The sequence below is a fragment of the Equus caballus genome, chromosome 8 (genome assembly GCF_041296265.1).
Source record: "Equus caballus isolate H_3958 breed thoroughbred chromosome 8, TB-T2T, whole genome shotgun sequence".
In the NCBI taxonomy this organism is placed as follows: domain Eukaryota; kingdom Metazoa; phylum Chordata; class Mammalia; order Perissodactyla; family Equidae; genus Equus; species Equus caballus.
In genome coordinates this window covers 50,619,442-50,641,447 of record NC_091691.1, presented here as the reverse complement: position 1 = coordinate 50,641,447, position 22,006 = coordinate 50,619,442, and the positions used below count along the sequence as shown (strand labels likewise).

Here is a 22,006-nt window from a genome sequence, read left to right as displayed (position 1 = left end):
CATATTTTAAAACAGTATAACCACAGCCCTTGTCAAATGAGAAAGGATTATTGAAAATTGAGAAAAAATGCAAATTGCAAATAGGACGGTTTTGTCAGGTTGAGAATTTTTTCCTCAGTGCTGGCCTCCTTGAATCGCTGCTGACATCATTTGCTGTGCAGCAGTCACTCAGATTCCTACACTTTGATGGCCTTAGGTCTGTGGTGGCCACCAGATAACCAGGGAAACTGACCTGCAGCTACTCTCTTTTCATGGCCTTCCTGCTAAATTGTAGAAGCTTTCCTCTTTCCCTGAGTTGGGACGAGTTTGCCGTGGGATGAGCGCAGTAAAGGTTTCCTATTACTCCGGAGTTTCCACTCTCCCTTCTGGGAGGCTACCTGAGGGCAAAGGAGACTTTCTCTCCCTGCCTCCCTCCCTCACTTCCTTCATTTCTTCCTCTGAAATTCTCATTAAAAAAAGGCATAATCAAAGTGACATTTAAGCAACTTTCTGTCACAAGAAACTAAAATATGTATAAAATGAGAAGGAAGCTATTTAGAAAGCTGTACAAGCCGTGACTTTACAGACAAAAATTTGAAATGCTGTTTTGTCCCTGCATAGAAAAATTAATTACGTAGATGTAAAGACACGCTTTTCTCTTTCTTTCTCCAATCTTCCCTAACCCTTTTCCCTCTCTACACCTTTAGAAAGAAAAATAATGGCTAGAGATAGATAAGCCAGGCAGTTAGCACTGAAATACAAGAATTTCTGGAGGTGTTGCAAGTGGGTCTCTGTCATCAGAGAATTCTGAAGAACAACATAGCTGATGAGGTTTTTCTCTGACAAGGTGAGGGGGAGGAACCCAGCGTATCCCAGAGCCCTGGTGTCCTTATGTGCCCTTATTTGCTCATAAGTGGACAGCATCTGGAAAACAGAAAGGAGAAACCAGCATGTGTTACCGGCATCCTGATGGTAACAGTTTCAGTAACTAAATAAGATCATCTGAGAAATGCGATTTTCTAAACAAGACTATTAAAATTGAAGAAAGTACTCTAATTTGGGGTCTATGAGTGAATACTAAGGCTAATTGGCAGTAGCACTTAAATTACATTTTTGTGGTTTACTTCTAATCTACACAAGAAACCAGTGAAAATAATTGATGTCAGGAATTGAATCCACATTAATATTTAAAAACTCAAACATGATCATGCATATCTGAAATTAACCAAATAAAATTTGAGGTAGAATGAGGTGAATTTTCGTATAAAGAAACAATGCTTTTACTCAAAAATCTTAAAAATACTTCATGTATATTTTCTTTATAAATGAAGCAAACAAACCTAAAGATATAGAAGCACTTTTCATATGGATGTAGAGGTTTATGTTTATTAGCTGAAATAAGAGAAAGAATATTTTTTTTTAACCTGGATGAATGAAATCTCTAAGCCTGGAGTGTTTATAACAATGCAATGTGTTTGTACTACCTGTTGCCATGGATACAACCATTGTCCCTGATGGGAACTGTAAAAACGCCCAATCATGCTGAGAGACTATACACTATTACTGACCAGTACCTATACAGTGTTTGTAAGTTATACATTTTCATATACATGATTTGGTTTTATGTAAAAATGCCTTAACTTAAATAGCTAGAGGTTTTTACTACTCTGGCTTTTGCAGCATAGAATAAAAAATTTCTACCCAAAGCAACCTTCTTAGCATATAATTTTTGCTGAACTAGTCTTTATTATTTTCTGATTTTGCTCATAGAATGGTGATTTCAATGTATTTGTTTTACAAATGACATTTATTTTCAAGTGAGATGACATCATCCTAATGTCTGAAATGCTAAATGTATGATTTAACCCAGTGGCTCTGTGAATCAATAGTGTGCCCTCAATATACTTTTGCCTGTAGAGTCTTAGACAAGTTACTTAGTCTCTGAGCCTCCTTTCCACAATAAATAAGGTGGGGATAATAATATTACCCAACTCATAAATCTTTTGTGAGCATTAAATGAGATAATCCATGTAAGTGCTTAACATAGTCCCTGGCTCAGGGCAAAATTCAATAACTGTTAGCTAGTAGTATACAGGGAGAATCATTGGCAATCAACTTTGCAACACTTTAAGGCAAGCTAAGTAGCAAGCCAAGAAAATCCATTGGAGACTATGCATATGAAACATTAAGTCAGCCCTGGAAATAGAGATGTCAATATTTATGGCCTTAAATATTAGTCATCTGACTTCAATATTTCTCCCGTCACCAATCAATTTCGGCTAATTAACCACTCATTCTCACCAAAATGTTTGAGGCAACTTTATTAGTAGCACAATCTAAATACATAGACTCCACTTCCTTTTCCTGCTATATTTGTGACTCAGACTAAAGTCATTATGTCTGAAGGCTAGAGGCACCATCAATCTTAGCATGAATTTAGCTGGAGCTATGGAATAAAGATGGTGAAAGTAGAAGAGCAGAAATGGACCTGCGTCTGCATCTTGCCTCTGATTTTCCATCTCTGTGCGACCTTGGCCTCGAGACTTGCTCTCCCTAAAGGTCAGTTCACCCATCCATACAATGAAATAATACCTTCCTTGCTAGTTGTGACAAGAAACCTAACAAACATAAAGCTCCTAGTAAATAGCAGATACTTTACAAATTCTAATTATTATGTCTAACATTTGAGAATGCTGGACTTCTTGATGTTTTCTTTATTCTCCTCTATTTCCTTACTTTTCCCTGTAGTAATATTTTTAACTCAGCTTTAATATTCTCTAACTGTAATCCAATTAAGTAAGTCTCAACTTTCTGTGGCCAATGAGTGACCACATCCAGTTTTGATTCATTTAAGATTTTTTTCTTCTCCATTCTAAAGAGTACTTCATTTCGTTCCCAAGTACTGTATATATATCTGCACTTCCTCTCATATTAATTTTCTGATAGTTACTAGGGACCACTTCTTCCCCAGCAATAGGGAAAAACAAAGATTTATCAGAAAAAAGATTGGGTTTGGTAGGTAGTGGTTAGGTTAGCAAATATTGATGTTTTTCCTTGAAGAATACGGTCTCATATACTCCCTCCATCTCCACTGGCCATTGAGAATCATTGTTCTTACACAAAAGGAAGCTTAATAAGCTTACTATGTGCTATTGGGAGCAATAGTTGCACAGAACCAAGACTTGAAGATCTCTGATGTCCAGGATACTATGCATCCCACTGTCAGGCAAATGGTGTCTGGGAGAGGAAACACTACAAAGGAGGGAATGTTCTTAGGATAGAGGGAAGTGGGAAATAACATAAGACCTCAGAGAAATGGAATTCTCATAAAGGAACCAGAGTATTAACTAGAGAACAGAATGGTTTAGTAGAAAATTTGTGATTTATTAAACAAGGGTGAAAGCTTGAAGAAGGAAGAGGAAATAATGTGACCATGCACACTGTAGAAGGTATACTCTATTAAGAAATTAGAGATGAGAAATAGAAGATTACTGTATAAACAGGCTATAGTAATCAGGGAATAGGCAGGCAATCCTTAGGGAAAAAGTAGATGACATGTTTTACATTCATACACTCATTCATTTATCATTATTGCTGTTATTATTGATTTAATTCTAGAGAACATGAAGAGATAAGACATTCCTTACTCTAGAGAAGCTGTATGGTTGGGAAAAAATACACGAGTACACTTTAGGCTGTGCTGTGCTGTATTTTTAAAGCTGGGAGCAAAAAATAGCTTCACAAAGAAGACCACATTTGAGTTTGGCTTTGACTTTCATGTTTATTTTATTTTTTTTTCAAGTGAAAATAGTGAGAAATGTTTTTTAGGCCAAGAAAACAATATGATTAAAGTTACAAAGCTATGCAAGTATATGACATGCTCAGAAAACCACAAAACTCCAATGTTTCTGTGGAATAAAATTTATTGGAAAAGATGGTGAGAGCTCACTCTGGACATGTAGCTTGGAGCCAGACGGTGAAAGGCATTATATGACATCTAAGGAGTTCCGATTTTACCTTGTATAGTAAGAGAGACCTTTGAGGTTGTATTTGCTTGTTTAACCCAAATCAAAAATTTTCTTTCTAATGATTATGAGAGCAACTTATATTTATTATATACCAGAACGATAACCACTGTTGATATCGGTTTATATTCTCCCAGTGTTTATATTAATTTATACAGAAAGATAGACAGATAGATAACAGCAGATCCCACGTTACGCTCTCTAAGTGCAGACACATTAGAACCATGTGCTTCCACTGCTTCTTATTTGTAACTGAATAAGTGGGGTAAACTCTCAAAAATAATATAACATGTGAAAGCATATATAAAATGCAATTGTAGTTTGAAGGAGGGAGATATTACTTCAAGCTGGAAGAATCAGGTCAAGCTTTGGGGAAAAGGAAGCATAAAATTATGGACTGATTCATAAAATTATTTGCGAGGGCTCATGCCAATACATTTTGAATTGCTCCAGTTTCAGTATACGTGCTGAGGAAATGAAGCCTTAATATCCTACGAATGACCATATTTATCCTCTGCAATTGATGCTCTAAAATTTAAGGTAGAAATAAGTCTCAAATTGTACCCATGGGAAGTACTTGTCACTTAGTCTTAGGAATTCACACATGTATGCCATTTATAGATGAGAAGCTATGAGTCACTCAGGGTTACATATGTAGTCAGTGGGGGGACAAGGCTGGAAGTACAGAATTCACTCAATTATGCTACCTTATCCACTTAGAGTCCCTTAGAAAAGGATTGCAAGACCTGTTAAAATAAAGAGAAAGAGTAGTAAGTAAAAAGGGTCTAACCATTGTTAAAGGATAATTTTTCAAAAGATTAAAAAACATGATTTTCATACAATATAACATGAACATATGTCCAAGACTGTATTGAACTCACTACATTAACAAGGCAGTAAGGTGGTAAAATGAGACTAAAGAGCCTTTGAGAAGCTAGATATTTATAGGCAGATTAGTAAAGTAATGTTAAAATAGGGTAGCTGAGTTTGATAGAAAACTGGTTACAATAAACTGTAATTTGAGGGTTTATCTGTTCCACCATAAAGAAATTATTTGCATGTCTACTAGATAAAAATTTCCAAATTAACCTCTGCTCTGATGGAGTTGTAAAATAGTTATTCAAAGTACGAGCCAAGCACTGAGAGAATAACCAGTAATCTTTTCTTATTTTCAAGTTCCAGATAATTTTTCTCACAGTAATCCTTAAAGCTCCCTAACTTTGACCCCAGCTATCCTTTCTGAAGATTATATGAATATGTTGATTTCTCTCTTATACAAAACCTTTCAAATATAAATAGGCATCATTCTGGAAATAAATAATATTGAAAGGCCACAGACTCAAGTTTCATTTTCTCAGATTTTAATGTTGTTATAAGAATCACAGCTCTAGCAAAATGTGTTTGAGAACTTGTTAGAATAAATTCCTTATTCTGCATTTATATTTAGTCAGAAGGCCGAAGATAGATCCCTAACAAACAACTAAGGAATAAGATGGAACTGGTTGAGCTTCCTTTAAACAAGAATTATATTACTATTTCTCAGTGGACCAAGGAAGAGGGGATGAGTCGCTTGCACTGAAATATGCACTTTTGAAACTCATGATTCCTTTCACCTCATTCATTCACGAGTATATTTATCTATTAAACATTTTTAGAAAACTTCTAAAAGATACTTGCTGTGGAAAATGTAAACATTTATATGAGATTTTATCATTCCTTAATGAGAATGTTTCAAAATGGTGGTAAATGGTATTCACTGTGTATTTGAGACCATCAGTCACCTACTTGGTGGCATTTCCTTATTTGAATCTCTTCAGCTTTCCTCAGAAGAAGATGAAGCCGTCTTCTCCTGTCAGATGTGGAGGCACATCAAAATGACTAATGAAATAATTGGGGATGAGTGGTTTTGAACAGTACTGTTGTTCCTCTGTAACTGATGTCCTAAAATTTTAGTTACCAAGTCTCAAATTCTACCCATGGAAAGCTACTTATGACTTATACTAAGAAATACTCCTACACAGCAATGAGTACAGTCTCATCATTTATGGATAGGGAGTTATGAGTTACTCAGGGTCACGTACGAGATCACAGATTATACTTTAAAAGAACACCATTCAGGAAAAAATATAAATGACTATAATGTAAGCTCAACGAGGCCATGGATTTTTGTCTATTTACTTCCCCGCTGTAACCCTAGCACCTAAAACACTTAAATGAGAATTATTTTATTGTTTCTCAAATGCCAGGCACATAGAAAACACTCTAAAAATATTTTTTAAAATACATTACATCACATCAAGACCCAGATTCATTCATGTGAAATTCAAAGTGAAAATATACTAGGTCAACATGCAGAATATAGAATGGTAAATGTCATTCAGGACCTGAAATAAAATAATAGGCATCTAATTTCAGATTATAACATGCATATGTAACTTCATTTTATTTTAATGTAGTTAAATTAATATATTTAATGCCACTTTAATGATTAGTGGCTCCATTGTAGTAATCACAGTAAACATATTTTGCTTGGGTTATTTCACAGTGAAAGTGAATGAATTATTAGATCTCCAATCAGTGCAGTTATAATAAGGTCTTCAAGATGTAGGATGCTCTGTCAGACTATTTTCTTTTTCTTGCCAGGAAGAAGTAAGCTAAAAAAAAATCCCCTTGGAATCCCTGAGTGATGAACACAATCTTTCCCAGAGGTGCTGAGTTTGCTTTCATTCAGAGAGTTATTTGGAAGCCTCATCTTCCAAGTGAGAAGGAAGTAATCAGATCCTTAATATGTAAAAGTTGAAAAAGAAAATGCTCCTGACCTATAGTGGTGGATGTCTTGAAAGGGAATCATCTGAAAACAGCCTTGATTAGTAAGCCGCTGGGGCCACGCTGCAAGGTGGCAGCATATAAGGATTAGAGTCCAAATATGGAGCCCTGTGGCCAAAATTAGCACCCAGAGAATGTGGTTTTGCTTTTATAGAGGTGTATACTCATTCATGCCAAGATTTAGATCAAGGAATTCTAGACTTAGGAAAGGACAGTATCACTTGTGGGAGAGTGAGTGAACCACTGAGTAGCAACTACAGCTGGTACTGACCTGTCTTCTCTAAGCTCGGACGTGGAGGCTGAACCCACGGTGAGAACACGCCTTAGTCCTCAGGATTCTTAAAAAGTCAGGACTGTGGGACCATCAAAGGAGAATGTTAGAGACATTTTGGTTAATAAGGTAGGTGAGAGCTTGAGTCAACAATTGAAACACTTCTCAAAAATTTAAGCATTTGCATCTTGAGTTGGTAGAGCAGTACATCCAGGCTGCACCTAGCCGTAGTAGGTTTAGGTTATACAATACAAGACGCAATCAAGAAAGAGCAAGTAGTTGAATAACATTTGAAAACGCAAGACACAGGATAGAACTCCAGTTGTATGATTTTCGAAATCTAAAGCATTTAGGTAACTGAAATTCCCTTTGATCACAAACACTTTCACTGAACCCACATACATGTTAAATTGTTTTCTTTTTAAATAATTTTTATTCTCAAATATTCTACTTTCTACTGCTTTCCATAGCATTGAAGAAAGAGTAGTTCCACAGATTTACGTGGAAACAAACAACAATGGAAGAGACAAAGAAGAAGGAATTTTAGTCGAAATTTCTTTACTTTAGAAGACTTGGAAGTATGCTAATTTGAATGAAGAATTCACGACTATTTAGTACCAACCTGCCAACAAGCGTCTGACTTTGATTTCATACGTGAAAAGGCTAGACCTTTTCAAGGCATGGATTACTGAGGTTAACACAAGCATCCACAGTAAGTTAGCTTTCTATAATATATAAATTTTCATTAGTTTATAGATCTAAATAATGTTTATTTGTAAGACTACAGTGTGCCATTGGTCCCTGCTTAATTTAGCTCTAATTTCCCATTTTATTTTGACCAGAAGTTCTGTACCTTTTTTCTTTTTGACATATCCTTCGTGTCCCAAAACTCCAGAAATCCCAGTTGAGGGCTGGTAGCTTTTTTCTATGGTCATTTAACTAAGCGTGGCGGAGACTTGGACTCATCAGGCTGCCAGCGATCAGGCACTTTTTCTTTTCCAGCTGTTGTATTGTGATTTCCAAGAGGTCTGTGACTCTCTCTTACTGCTTCACTTTATCATTAACATTGAGCTGGACAAAGAACAGAGCTAATTAATAAATGGGAAAATAATTTTACATTATATAAGAACTTGTGTATCTTTGCAAAGTCTTCCCTACTCTCAAGATTAATTTACCTTACTTATTCTTCCTCAGAAAACAGCAAAAAAACCATAAAAGCACAAGCAGTGTATTTATTTGCAGAAAACCCATGATTCTCTCTCTCTCTTATTTTAATCAATCAGTAGAGGGTTCTATGGCCAAAGTCACTCATCCATTTCCCTAAAATAAACTGCAGAATCTGTTTAAAATCCATTTAGAATTATTAGTAGTCATATAATAACCATATAATTTGCTTATCAAATCCCAGCTTCTTAAGATGATTGATTCAATGAAATTTTAAGATGAAATATTTTTTCTTCTTTCAGCATTTTAATCATATTTGAAAAATAGAGCCCAACTTTTACATGAAGTTGAGATACATCAATTTCCTAAAGGATGACCATGAAGATTTATGATTTCTTAACTTCTTAAAGCATTTTTAAAAAGAGATGGAGAGTGCAAGAAAAGGGAGATTTTATATATTTGATGCATTTTATATCTTAAAATATTCAATTTAAGTCATGTTTATATTTCAGTTCAGTTTACTTTGTATTTTAGGAATTGATGGCCAGAGATAAGGGGAAAAACTCCCCTTTATTCACTGTGTGGGCCTTAGGTAATTCGTTATAAGGCAGTGAATTTACATTTCAGATTCAAGAGATGGAAATCAGTCTAAAAGGTTGCTCTGTTCGTAATAACATTCATAAAGATTCTGATACTCCCTCATTGCTTTTTCAGCAGCAGCAAGTATAGTTTCTTTTGTTTCAAAAGTCTGTATAATAAAGATCACTCAGCTACTTAAGAGGGGTGGACAAAAAAAGGCTCACCCATAGTCCAATTTGGTCCCTGCTTTCTAGGGTCAAGATGATCACATTCTCTCTTTTGTGACTGAGACAACTGACAGTGATTACACCTAGTCCTATGTGTTTGTTTTTTAATTTGGGGAACTAAGAAGTATCTCTGTTCTAGAAATGAACTATGAAAGAGAATGCAAAGACAACTTTTACAGATAAAGAAAAGGATAAAATGACATACTCTTGCTGTTGATGTAAATTATTTTGGGGGTAGGGATGAAATGGACAAGACTCCAAGGCCCATAGAACCATGATTCTTGCTGTACGAAAAACTCAAGACAATTTAGCAAACCCATCCGTTCCACTAAGAATGATACACTTGAAAGTAACACATGGCCAAAAAGATCTGTGGCTTGAAAATGCAATATTCTTCAATGGTCTACTGGCATCTTCACATTCTTTACTTAGATTAGTTCCATAATACTCTGCAAACTTATGCTATTGAAATTATCCTCAATTTTTATTAGAAACATTTGAAATTTTAATTAAAAATTGAGTTAGTTCATTCTAAGGGTACAACTCGATTTTAGTAAGATCCATGCTCATTTTAGTTAGGTTTATAAATATTTACTTATTTATTTATTGACTTACTTAAAAAAGACAACCAACAAAAACGAAAACAAACCAATCACCCTTCATTTGAATATTCGTTCATTACTTTTGTATGGAGGAGCAGCACGTGGGTAATCTAGAAAACTCCCTATTTTTTCTTTCCATCATAATGCTGGGAATTTTTTCCCTTTGTTTTTATTTTCTTTTATACATTGTCAATACTTATCACAAATACAGATAATTATCAGACTGGTCTTTGTGCTACTAGCCAAAACTCATTCTGTCATTATATGTAAAACATTACTAAATTTCTGTGCAGCAATTTCCCTCCTTTATCATCAGCTATTGTTGCAGCCAAGAATAAAATCAAAGTATCAACCCTTTTTTCGCCTTATTTGAATATATTTAAAAGAAAACTCCATTTATCTTAGAGTGATATCTAAAACCAATCTGTCCATGATCATGAAAATTCATGTTTGGTTTACTGAAAAAACATATTTCCAAGGCTAAATTGCAAAAATTTCGTATTTTGTCCAAGTCGTGTAACCTGGAGTCATGGAGACACAGCCTATGAGAAAGCATTGTTACTTTGCAAGTTTACATACACTTTATCTGATGCATGCTCAGATTGAAGAATAGAACCAGTGGCCAAGATTACCTTGTAATCATAACCTTTCTGGGAAGAACAGAATTGTAAGACGACCAGCAAGCAAACATTAGTTTAATTAATCTTTACATAGAAAAAGGGCAAATAACACCTCTATTAGTACGTTTTATATAAAAGTTATGGTGGAAGGAGAAAGAAAAGGACATAGGGTAGGCTTTCTGTTAGTTATAATAGAAGTAATATAAGAGAAATAGAGGTGGATGACAATGGTATAAACATCTTTAAAACTCATATTTCATACTATATCCTTATGCTCTTAATGAACAAGCAAAATGCTCATCTGATCAATGAAAATGGAATGTCAGTTTCCAGTTCCGGATAAGAGGGAGTAAAATGCTTTACCCTCTCTCACCCATTGATAACAATGATACAACCTGGGCAAAATGACTTATCAACTATTGAACAAGTCTGAGAAGTCCATATTAGTAAACAGATCAGGGAAGAATACCAGAATTTGAAGTACTATCCAATCAGCAGTGAGTTTACCATTTTATTTTTCTCCAGTATTCCCCAGTTTGAACACAGGCTGAAACTAAGAAGTAAGCACTGTGGCATAGACAGAGAGAGTTCCAGGAGAAGCCCTCTAACTCCGGCTTAGGGAACTGGAAAGAGAAATCCTAAAAAGCAGAGTGTGGAAATCTCCCATTTTATTCCTCCCTCTCTTTTCCATTCTATCATGTCCTAGCCCCCAAGAAATCTTGGAAATGTGCAGTAAAGGCGGATAACCACAGGTTACTGACTGGAGGAGAGAAAAAGGCTATCCCAAGGAACCAGACAGTGATGGGGAGGGTACAGAGAAGGAGAAGCTCAGGAAAGTAACCCTGTAAAGTTATTTATGAACTTCAGGACTCAACCTGAAGCCATACATGTATGCATCTGATCCTAATTAGCCTAAAAAACGTACTGAGAACTAAACTAAGGGATAGACCACCACTTGTGTGCCAATTAACCAGTAGGCTGCACCACAGGGACACATCCAAAGAACTCTAAAAAGACTATGAAAACTGAATTGACATCGGAAACAGGGCCTACAGAAGGCATGTTGGATCTTGCAACCTAAACCTAAGTCAGTAGCGTATGAAATAAAAAATATCAACATTTTCCTTAAGACTTAAATTAGAAACAGAATTTCATAACATAGTATTAAAACTGCCGAAAATAATTCAAAATTACTCTGAGTACAAAGAACCATGGAGATTTCAACTGCATGGGAAAACACAATCATCAGATGCAAAATCTGGGGTCTACTGCTTATCACCTATGACCCCAAGGAAGTTACTGAACCCCACTAATCCCAGTTTGCTTACCAGTGAAGGGAAAATAATAGAAAATGTTCTATGGTTGTTCTGACAATCAAATGAGATCATATAAGCAAAAATATGTTCACAGTTTATCAAGTTGCACACCTGAAATATGTGGAGCTTATTATATGTCAATTATACCTCAATGAAGCTGTAAAACAATGGAATATGATTGTCATTTGACTTTATACCTAACATATTTCAAGTTTTTAGTTACTTATATTTTTATATTCATAACAGATAATACAATGCTATAAAAGCTAGAACTTGATCTGTCATGGACCAGTTGCCCTGAGGAACTCAAGGATGCCTTTGGAAGCATTTAACTGTTTTTCCAATATTTTTTTCCCTTTTGTTATGTTAAGGAGATGCCATCACCAACCATGCTGAACCACACCAAGCCTCACCACATGAGCTATGCCTATGACCTTTGCCTTACTTTTAATGCTAAGATCTCTCCAGGAGGAGCTTAGGCCTTATCACCATAACCTGCAGTGTATGTGGAAGCATGTTTTCCAACTGAGACTGTGCAAGTGAATACCCTCCTCTCTCTTTCGAATATTCATTCCCCATCCAAAATAAATGTCCCCTCTTCCCTTTGTTTGAGGAGACCATGACTTTGGAATGATTCCTTATGGTCTCCTATTTGCCTCAAATATCCATTACTTTGGGAGACAATGGACTTCTTGTGGAGAGTCTGATTTAACTCACCAGGAGGGAACCCACTTTGGTTAGGTAACAGAACTACCTAAAAGCTTAAAGAAAGAGGATGCATAGATATACTTAATTCTCTGAAATATATGTTGTTGTTCGCTTTGAGTGCAGATAAGAGATTACCTACTTCCCTATTGATGTAAAAGTATTTTCAAAATATTTGTTGAGGTATAATTGACAACTGCATATACTGGAAGAGTACAATTTGATGTTATGACATATGTATACATGTGTAAAACCAACAGCATAATCAAGATAAAGAACACATATATTGCTCCCAAAGGTTTCCTCACGACACTTTTTAAAACTTCCTGTCATTCCACCTCCTGCATCCCCTCTCCATCCCCAGGGAATCACTGCTTTCTGATAATGCTCTGTGTCATTATACTTTGGTTTGCATTTTCTAGAACTTTATATAAATAGAATCATACATTTTGAACTGCTTTTTCTGTCTGACATCTTTCACTCAACATGGTATTATAAGATTCTTCCATGTTGTTGCATATATCAATAGTTCATTCCTCTTTATTGCTGAGTAGTGTTTCATTGAATGGATGTACCAAAATTTGTTTCTCCATTTACCTGCTGATGGCATTTAGGTTATTTCCATTTTTAGCAACTACATATAAAACTGATATGAATACTTGCTTACACATAATTTTCACAAACATGTGTTTCTCTTCTCATGGTTGAGTACCTAGGATTAGAATAGCTAAGTTTTTAAGAAATTGCCGAAGTGTTTTCTAGAGTCACTGTACCAGTTTACGTTCCTGTTAGCAGTGTGTGAGGATTCCAGTTCTTTCACATCTTCACCAACACTTGGTATAGTCAGCCTTTTTAACTAACTATTCTAGTAGATGTGCAGTGGTATCTCATGGTTGTTTTTTTTTTTTTAAACTATGTTAAATGTTTTAAAAAATTGTCAGACAATAAAATTGACTTTTAAAAAATTTTGTGTACAGTTTTATCACCTTGAACGCATGTATAAAATCATGTAAGCACCATCACAATCAGGATACAGAATAGTTCTATCACTCTAAAAAGCTCCCTCTTGCTTTCCCTTTGTAGTGACAACCTCCTCCTACTCAAAACCCCTGGCAGTCATGGATCATTTTCTTTCAGTAAAGTTTTGTGTTTCTGAGATTATCAAAAAAGTAGAATTATATAGGATATAACCCTTAGAGATTGGCTTTTACTCAGCATGTCTTTGAGATTCATTTAAGTTTTGTGCATATTAATAATTTGTTATTTTTTACTGCTAAGTAATATCCCATTCATGATGCTTTTAATTTGCCTTTTCCAAGTGACTAATGATGACCAAATTTTCATGTTTCTTTGACATCTGCACATCTTATTTGTTCAAGTATTGTCTGAAATTTTTGCCCATATTTTTATTGGCTTGTCTCATTGAATTTTTAGTGTTCTGTATATCATTTGTATAAAAGTCATTCATCAGATATATGCTTGGCAAATATATTTAACCAGTTGATGGCTTGTCTTTTCATTTTCCAAATCGTATATTTGGAGAGAGAAAGTTTTAAATTTTAATGAAATCCAGTTTATCATTGTTTTCTTTTATGAAACAGCATATGTAAGAAATTTCTGTCTAATTCAAAGTCATAAAATTTTCTCTGTTTTCTTATAAAAGTTTTATAGTTTTAGGATTTACATTTAGTTATGTGATCCCTTTTGCATTTATTTTTGTTTGTACTTAACAGCATGGATTAAAATTCTAATTGTTCCAGAAATATTTGTTGAAGATTCTGTATTCTCTCCAATGAATTGTCTTTGTATCTTCATCAGAAATCAGTTGCTTGTGTATATATATGCATCTATTTCTGGATCTTTTATTCTGTTGTATTATCTATTTGTTTATTGACTTCACCACCACACTATCTCAATTATTTTAGTTTTATAATAAGCTTTGAAATCAGATAGTGTTAGTCCTCCAACATAGCTCGTCTTTTTCAAAGTTGTTCTGGCTATTTTAGATCCTTTGTATTTCCATATGAAAGTGATAAATAACTTGACAATTTATAGCCTACAATAAACCTGCTGGGATTTTGACAGGCATTGCATTTAATCTATAGATTGTTTTGGGGAGAATTTACATTTTTACTATGTTGAGTGTCCACCCGGGCACATAGTATGACTCTCCAATTATTTAAACCTTATTTTATTGCATTCATAAGTAGTTTGTATACAGCACGCAGATTTTTAAATTTATAACTGTTTCATTACATTCATTTTGTCAGGATTATCAAGAATGTTAACAATATTGAATCTTCTGACCTATGAACAAAATGTATTTCTCCATTTTTAGGTCTTTAATTTCTCTCAACCCTATTTTGTAAGTTTCATTATATTTGTTTTGCACATTTTTTGTCAGACCTCTAAGTATTTCATATTTTTATGTTATTACAAATGGGATTTAAAATTTTTAGTTTCTAATTATTTATTGGTAGCATATAAATACAATTAATTTTTGCTATAATCACTTATTAGTTCTAGTTGCTTAAAAAAATTTCATCAGATTTTCTCTTAAGAAATCCTACTTTCTTCTAATAAAATAATTTGATTTCCTCTTTTCCTATTCTTCCAATTTTATTTTCTTGCCCAATTGCACTGGCTAGAAGTATCAGTATAATGATGAATAAAAGTCACAAGATGAAATCCTTGAATTCTTTCCTACCTTAGGGGAGAAAGCAGTAAGTCTTTGATCATTAAGTATGATTTAGCAGAAGGATTTTTATAGATGTTCTTTATCATGTTAATGCCCTTTCTCAATTTTTTAAATTCCTATTTTGCTGAGAGGTTTTAGCATAAAATAGTGTTGGGTTTTGTCAAATGTTGTTTTTGAATCTAATGAGATGATCATATGATCTTTCCTTTTGAGTTTTTAAATATCGTGAATTACATTAATTGATATGAGATGATAAACTAACCTTGTATGCCTGGGGTAAACCACACCTGACCATGATATATTTAACCTTTTCATTTTAACCTTGGATTTAATTTTCCATAGGACTCACTCCCTTTGTTTCCCATCTCTCAGGGTTTGCTGTCTTTTGTTGCCTAATGTTCAGTCTCTTGAAAACCGTTGGTTTGTATGTTTCTCTCTCTCTGTCTCTCTATTTGTGTCTCTCTCCCTTGCTCTCTGTTTTGTTTTTATGAGGGAAGGTAAACACTGCTATTCCATCTTGGCCACAGTAGAAGTTTCTTTCGAAGTAAGCAGGACTTTTAAATAACATAAGGAAAAGAAGATGGCTTAAACACCCTGAGGCAAAAGAGACTTTCTGTAGCATTCTATTGTAAATAATAAATGTGGTCAGGGAATGGCCTCTTAGAGAATGAAGAGGTTTACTGCTAATGTACTTAATAGAATACTGCTGCTTTTGTAGAGTATGAGAAAGTGGCATAAATAGAGTTACTTAACATCAATGGATAGATTATTTTATAAATAAAGTAAAAGAATTAGGCTAAATGGTCACTGAGTACTTTTTAATGTTTATATCAATAAACTGTGTTCTTTATTGTGAGTTCCTTTTGTCCAAATTTTTGGTATCACATAATTTCACAAATATGTATATTAAAATGTTAGAGGATATAACCATCGTCTATTTCCTCACTGATTTTACCACCATATACTAAATAACATTGGTATTTACTGACTACTCAGAAATCTCTTATCTTCTGTGCCTATGTGTTGAACACACACGATTCTTAACATTGAAATCAGACCATTTCAAATATAGAATTCTGCAAACATGAACTGTCTTGAGGCTGGCAGAAAAATAAATGCAAAAACTCCATTCAGAGCCCAACTGACCTTTGCTGTTACTGATTTAACAAAATATTTCAAAGAAATTCAAGACTGACCTTTCTGCGTCACATCTCAGGGCTGTGTTTCTGCTCCAGTTGCTAATCAGCACAAGGCTCATTGTTCGGGAACCTGGGGAGGAAGAAAGAAAGAAAAACTTTATAGAGCAAAGACTGTAAATACACAGAATAAGAATTAAAAAAAGTCAGTATCAGGCAAATAGCTACCTGAAAACAGACATTTTTATTAGAATCTTTTTAACACCGATCCCACTCAAACTTTCCAATCGTTTTTTCTCCTCTCCAAGTGTGAGCATGGCACTGGCGAGGTTATTTTGGTATGCTTTTGAAGTCAGAAGAGAATGAAACGATCAAACTTGACAAAAATGAAGTTGCAAAAAAGTCAACATTAAATAACAGTGCAGGAAAGCTTGCAGTTAAAAAGTGAACATTAAATAAGATTTTTTGGAAGTGGAGAAGTTGAATCATTTTACCTGTTCTTATCTAGCTCTTTTTTCCTTCTATTCTCATGATTCATGAATAATAAAGCAAATAGAATAATTCATTATTCACCATAAATAATGAATGCGATTATTCTTTATTTTCCCTCTTGGTCCTTTTATACACCAGAACCAAGCGATCACATTAGATTCATCATGTGAACTAATTTAAGGAGAATTAGTTACCTAATAAGTCTCACAAATCATCAAACTTCCTGGGAGCAGGAAAATCCCATTGTTTTCTGGCTTGGTCTCTCTTGGCTTCACCGCAGTCACCAGAAACTACTCTGCCTTTTTCCTTTCAAATTATGTTTATTTATGTTGGTGTTTGCATGATTTTATCACTCCATATTTCCTGATTTTAAACATTAAATGCTTAGATACTCAATAAAATAGAAAAAAGGTTTACTTATGCCATCAATTTGGACCACAAACATATTTTCATTTGAGAAATTTACAAACAGCCGTAAAACTACATTTTTTTAAGAACATGGTGATTTTCTTCTGGTTGTAATGTCTTATTATGTTTGCTTAACCATGTTGGAAATTTGGAAACTTGCAAGTATATTCTTTCCTGGCTTTTTAGTGTTCTGTATGTCAAAGTGATTAGTCAATTAATTAAATCTTTAAATATATATATGTGTCAGACATTGTCCAAGGTGCTGGGATATGTAAAAAGAGCAATATTTAATTCTTACCCGTTAGGGAATATTAGTCTAGTAGTCAACAATAATAATTAATTTGAGTCAATAATTGAGTTGTTTTGTGGCTATTCCTGACGGGATGGAGAGATTGGGAGGGGACGGGCAGGGCATTCCAAGCAGCATAAGAGAAGGTACAAGCCTGCAAGAACTGGCAGGGTGCGTAGGAACGGAGGTAAAACCTGGCGAGTCTGAAAAGATGCTAGAGAGGTAGGAGCCATATGAGAGAGAACTTTCAATAACACACTATAGAGTTATGATTCTTGCCAGATAATTGAGACTGATAAAGGGTCACAGATAGGTGGAAATCAATTAGAATGAAGTTAAAAAATATTAATCCAGGGCTGGCCCTATGGCCGAGTGGGTAAGCTTGGCACACTCCACTTTGGTGGCCCAGGTTTGTGGGTTCCTGGGCACTGATCTATGCCGCTTGTCAGCTATGCTGTGGTGACAACCCATGTATAAAGTGGAGGAAGATTGGCATAGTTGTTAGCTCAGGACTAATCTTCTTCAGCAAAAAATAAATAAATAAAGGGAATGTCACATTGTAACATTGTATGTCAACTGTATCATAATAAGGTTGCTTTTTAAAAAAATATTAATCCAATATATTGGCTGATTGGCTATGGGGTGCGGGGAGAGAGAGAGGTGTGGGACAATTCCCAGGTATATGGTATGATCAAGAGAACGATGATGTCATTGAAGGAATTATGAATTAAAAGAGGAAAACCTCATTTTCGGGGAAGATGTTGACTTCAGTTTTGGACATGTTCAAGTTGAGTTTTCCATAAGACTTACAAGCGAAAATGCCCCACAGATGTTTGACCAAAAATGTATGCTCTTGAGTGAGATACGTGAACTCTTGGATTCAGAGACAGCCCAGCAGAGTTCTAACTCCTTCTCTGTTTCCTGATAGTTGACTAAGTCAGTGTTGCTCTCTGGGCTTCAGTTTCTCCTTCTGCAAAGAGGGATACAAAGATGGCCTGTATATTTCCTCTTCCTCTGCTCTATAATTATAAAGTTAGTTGTTGGAAATGACTGTACAGGGCTTTTCTTTGCACCATCTTTATGGAATGAAAAAATTATATTAATCCCATTCTCAAGATATAAAAAGACTAAACTGATGTCTGTAGTAAGAGATACTGATTCAGTTCACAAATCTGCTCTGTGAAAAGCAGATCATGATGAGGTCTGCAAGAAAAAATAACCATCGGTGGGTCTAGCTTCTTCGTCTAGATGTGTTTAATTTACCAGTATCACTCAAGTAGTCCTAATAAAAGCAGGGTTTATAGTTAGGGTTTTCAATATAGTTTTTATGAATCTTGCTGCTACATAATTTATCAATATTTGATATTTCGCCAGTGCATTTTACATGTACAACTTGATCAATTATATCATTGAATTTACTGATAAATACAGTCAAACTATTAGCCATCTAAATTTGAATGTTATTTTGATTTAACTAGCTGACTGGTGAAATCAAATTACTCATAACAATAAGTCAGGAGAAGAAATTTGTGTTGAGAAGAAACAAGGAACAGTGAAACTGAGAAGCAAGAGGCTGTGATATGATTGTATTCCAGGATATCTAAGAGATTCACCTAAAATGTTAGGAACAAAATAATTCAATCATTTGACTAGCTACATAGGTAGTATAAAAATAGCTTTCAGGGGCTGGCTCTGTAGTGTAGTGGTTAAGTTTGGCATGCTCCACTTCGGTGGCCTGTGTTTGCGGGTTCAGATCCTGGGTGCAGACCTACACCACTCATCAGCTGTACTGTGGCAGCAACTCACATCCAAAATAGAGGAAGATTGGCACAGATGTTAGCTCAGGGCTAATCTTCCTCAGCAAAAAATAAAAATAAAAAAATAAAAAGCTTTGAATTACAATGCACAATGTAAATATAATGTGATCACAAATTATAAAAAAAGGAAGAAAATATCCTTTTATCATAAAAACAAAACTTAAAAACAAATCCAAGAATATATTTATAGGAAAGATGTAATAAGCTATATTAGGAAATGTTTATTCAACAAATATTTATTGAGGATCCATGGATATTGTTATAGGTTCTGGGGATAGAGCAGTAAACAAACAAAAAAGTCCCTGCTATCACAGAATCTATAATTTCATCAAAGGAGATAGATGATAAACAGTAAATGACTATTAATTGTGTCAGGAGTGATAAATGCTTTGAAGGAAAAAAGCAAAGTGAAGAGTCTGGATAATGATGGTTGGACGGAGATTTCATGTGGGATCATCAAAGACCTCCCTGATGTGAAGATAATTGAGTAGAGACCTGAAGGAAGGAGGGAGCAGGCTACGCAGGTATTGAGGAAAGGTGTTCTAGATGGAGGAAACAGCAAGTGCGAAGACCTGGAGGGGGTCATTGTTATTTTGAATTTTAGTCTAAGTGAAATGAGAGTCATCAGAAAGTCAAGACGAGTGACGTAATCTGCCTTGAGTTTTAACTAACTTATTCTAGTGTCTCTGCAGCTCACGGACCACAGGGCGGCAAGGATGTTAGCGTCTCTGTGGCTCATAGACTACAGGGTGGCAAGGATGTAGCCAGGAGAGCAGTGTGGAGTGTCTTCCAATAGTCCAGGTGAAAAAGGAGTTTGGTCCAGAGTGGAAATGGTGAAATAAAGAGGCTTCAGGATATATGTTAAAGATAAAGGGTACACGATTTTCTGATTAAATTGACATTGGGTCTGAGAGAAAAAGAAGAATCAACCACGAGTCCAAGATTTATGGCCGAAGCAACAGAGTTCAGAGCGGTGGCTATTATGGAGTTGGGGAGGTGAGAGGAGAAGCAGCTTTGGGCGGGGTGGATTATTGTGTTTGGGAAGTTTGAGATGTCTACTTGTTAAACAAATAAAGATGCTGTACAGTTGGATATGAGCCTGGAATTCAGAGAAATAAACAAGGCTGGGCATACAAATCCAAGGTGCATCAGTGTTGTTGAAGGCATACAAGGGCATGAGACACGGAGATGCATATTTTAAAATTCTACTGAGAAATCAAGAGAAAGCCTTGAATAAATGTAAAGATATACCTTGTTCCTAGAGAGGAGGATACACTATGATAACCTTATTTTTCTTCTAGATTAAAAAACATGTTTAATGTGATTACAAGCAAAAAACTAAAAAGACTTTTCTTTTTTCTTTTTTTTTTTACTATAGGAGGAGACAGTGGAAAAAACAAAACATGCAAACTTTTGCTTTTCCTACTATTCTCAGCTTTTTTTTTTACTTTCCCCCCTCCCATTACACCAAAAGAAAAAAATTGACAGAAAGAAGGAACAGACCAAAAAAAATCCCAATTTAATGAAATAAGTAAATTACTATTACCTCCAAATTTAAACTATAGCAAATGCCTGTGAAATACAGCACAACTCTGACAGAGACAAGGAAACATTCTGAGTACTACAAATATCACTTCAGGCCTGAGAAAGAGAGATTTTCCCAGAGGTCAATCTCAGAATACTGAATGTGCAAGAATATAAAAAAAATCAGGAGACAAATTATAAAACAAGAAAAAATATTTGCAATACAATCACAATTTATCTAATATGAAAAAAGCTCTTACAAATCAACAAGAAATCCAAAGAATGGGACAAAAATGGAAAAAGGAAGCAATCATTTGTTGAAGAAATTAAAGAATAAAAGTGACTTAGAAGCACATAAAATATGTTTGAGATAACGTAAAGGTTAAAAGTTTGATACACACAATGTTGAATGGAGTATGGAATGTAGGTACTTTCATCCACTGTTGTAAGTTTAAAATGATCTTAAGTTGCTTTTTTTTTTCTGCTTTATCTTCCCAAATCCCCCCCTGGTACATAGTTGTATATCTTAGTTGAAGGTCCTTCTGGTTGTGGCATATGGGACGCTGCCTCAACGTGGCCTGACGAGCGGTGCCATGTACGCGTCCAGGATCCAAACCCTGGGCTGCCGCAGTGGAGCACGTGAACTTAACCACTTGGCGACAGGGCCGGCCCTTGATCCTAAGTTTTGAAGGACAATTTGGCAAAACTGTATTTGCTGTTATACAATGTGCTGATGTATGACACATATCCCAGTTTAACACTCTACTAATGTGAAATTAAACCTTTGCCTCCGTGTTTTGTTTTGCTGCACTCTTCCTATAAGAGTAGCACAGAACAACGGGCTCAACTCTAATATTCAGTGTGGACACAAAATTTATGTAATGATTTTCTATTGTGAGTTTAGTAGATAGAAAGTAAAAATAAGGAGAGAATTTTTTTAAATGATTGCTTAGCTAGGTCAGCAAATGTCATGACAGTTAAGAATGACCACATGTTTCAAACAGTAATTCCTAAAGCAATCCCAAACTATAACTGGCAGCTGGCATGATCAGTGGCACTCCAGAACAAAGAGCTCAGCTTGGGACATGACTGGCTTTTCATTCAGTCACCCTAAAGCAAGCCCCACTCAGCGACTTAGAACTTGGAAAAGCAGATATCTTAAAGATAGAAATACCATGAAGGATCTCTAGATATTTACAGAAAGCAAAGAATATGAATGAGAAAGATAAACATAAATTAGCAGGAAAAAAATGGGCACCAAAGAAAGATTTCATTCAGGAAACAGAAGAGCAATTAAAAAGAAAGCATGAAAATATATCCTTAGATTC

The 22,006-nt window shown here is 35.1% G+C and overlaps 1 long non-coding RNA gene across 1 annotated transcript in view; it reads left to right on the top strand.

The window, feature by feature from the left end:
• Nucleotides 1-1,492: 1,492 nt before the first annotated feature.
• LOC111774713 (uncharacterized) overlaps nt 1,493-22,006 on the top strand; it is a 63,911-nt gene continuing 43,397 nt past the window's right edge. The window contains exons 1-2 of the long non-coding RNA XR_011420966.1: nt 1,493-1,566; nt 7,572-7,813. This is a non-coding gene — a long non-coding RNA (uncharacterized lncRNA). The remainder of the gene's footprint in view (nt 1,567-7,571; nt 7,814-22,006) is intronic.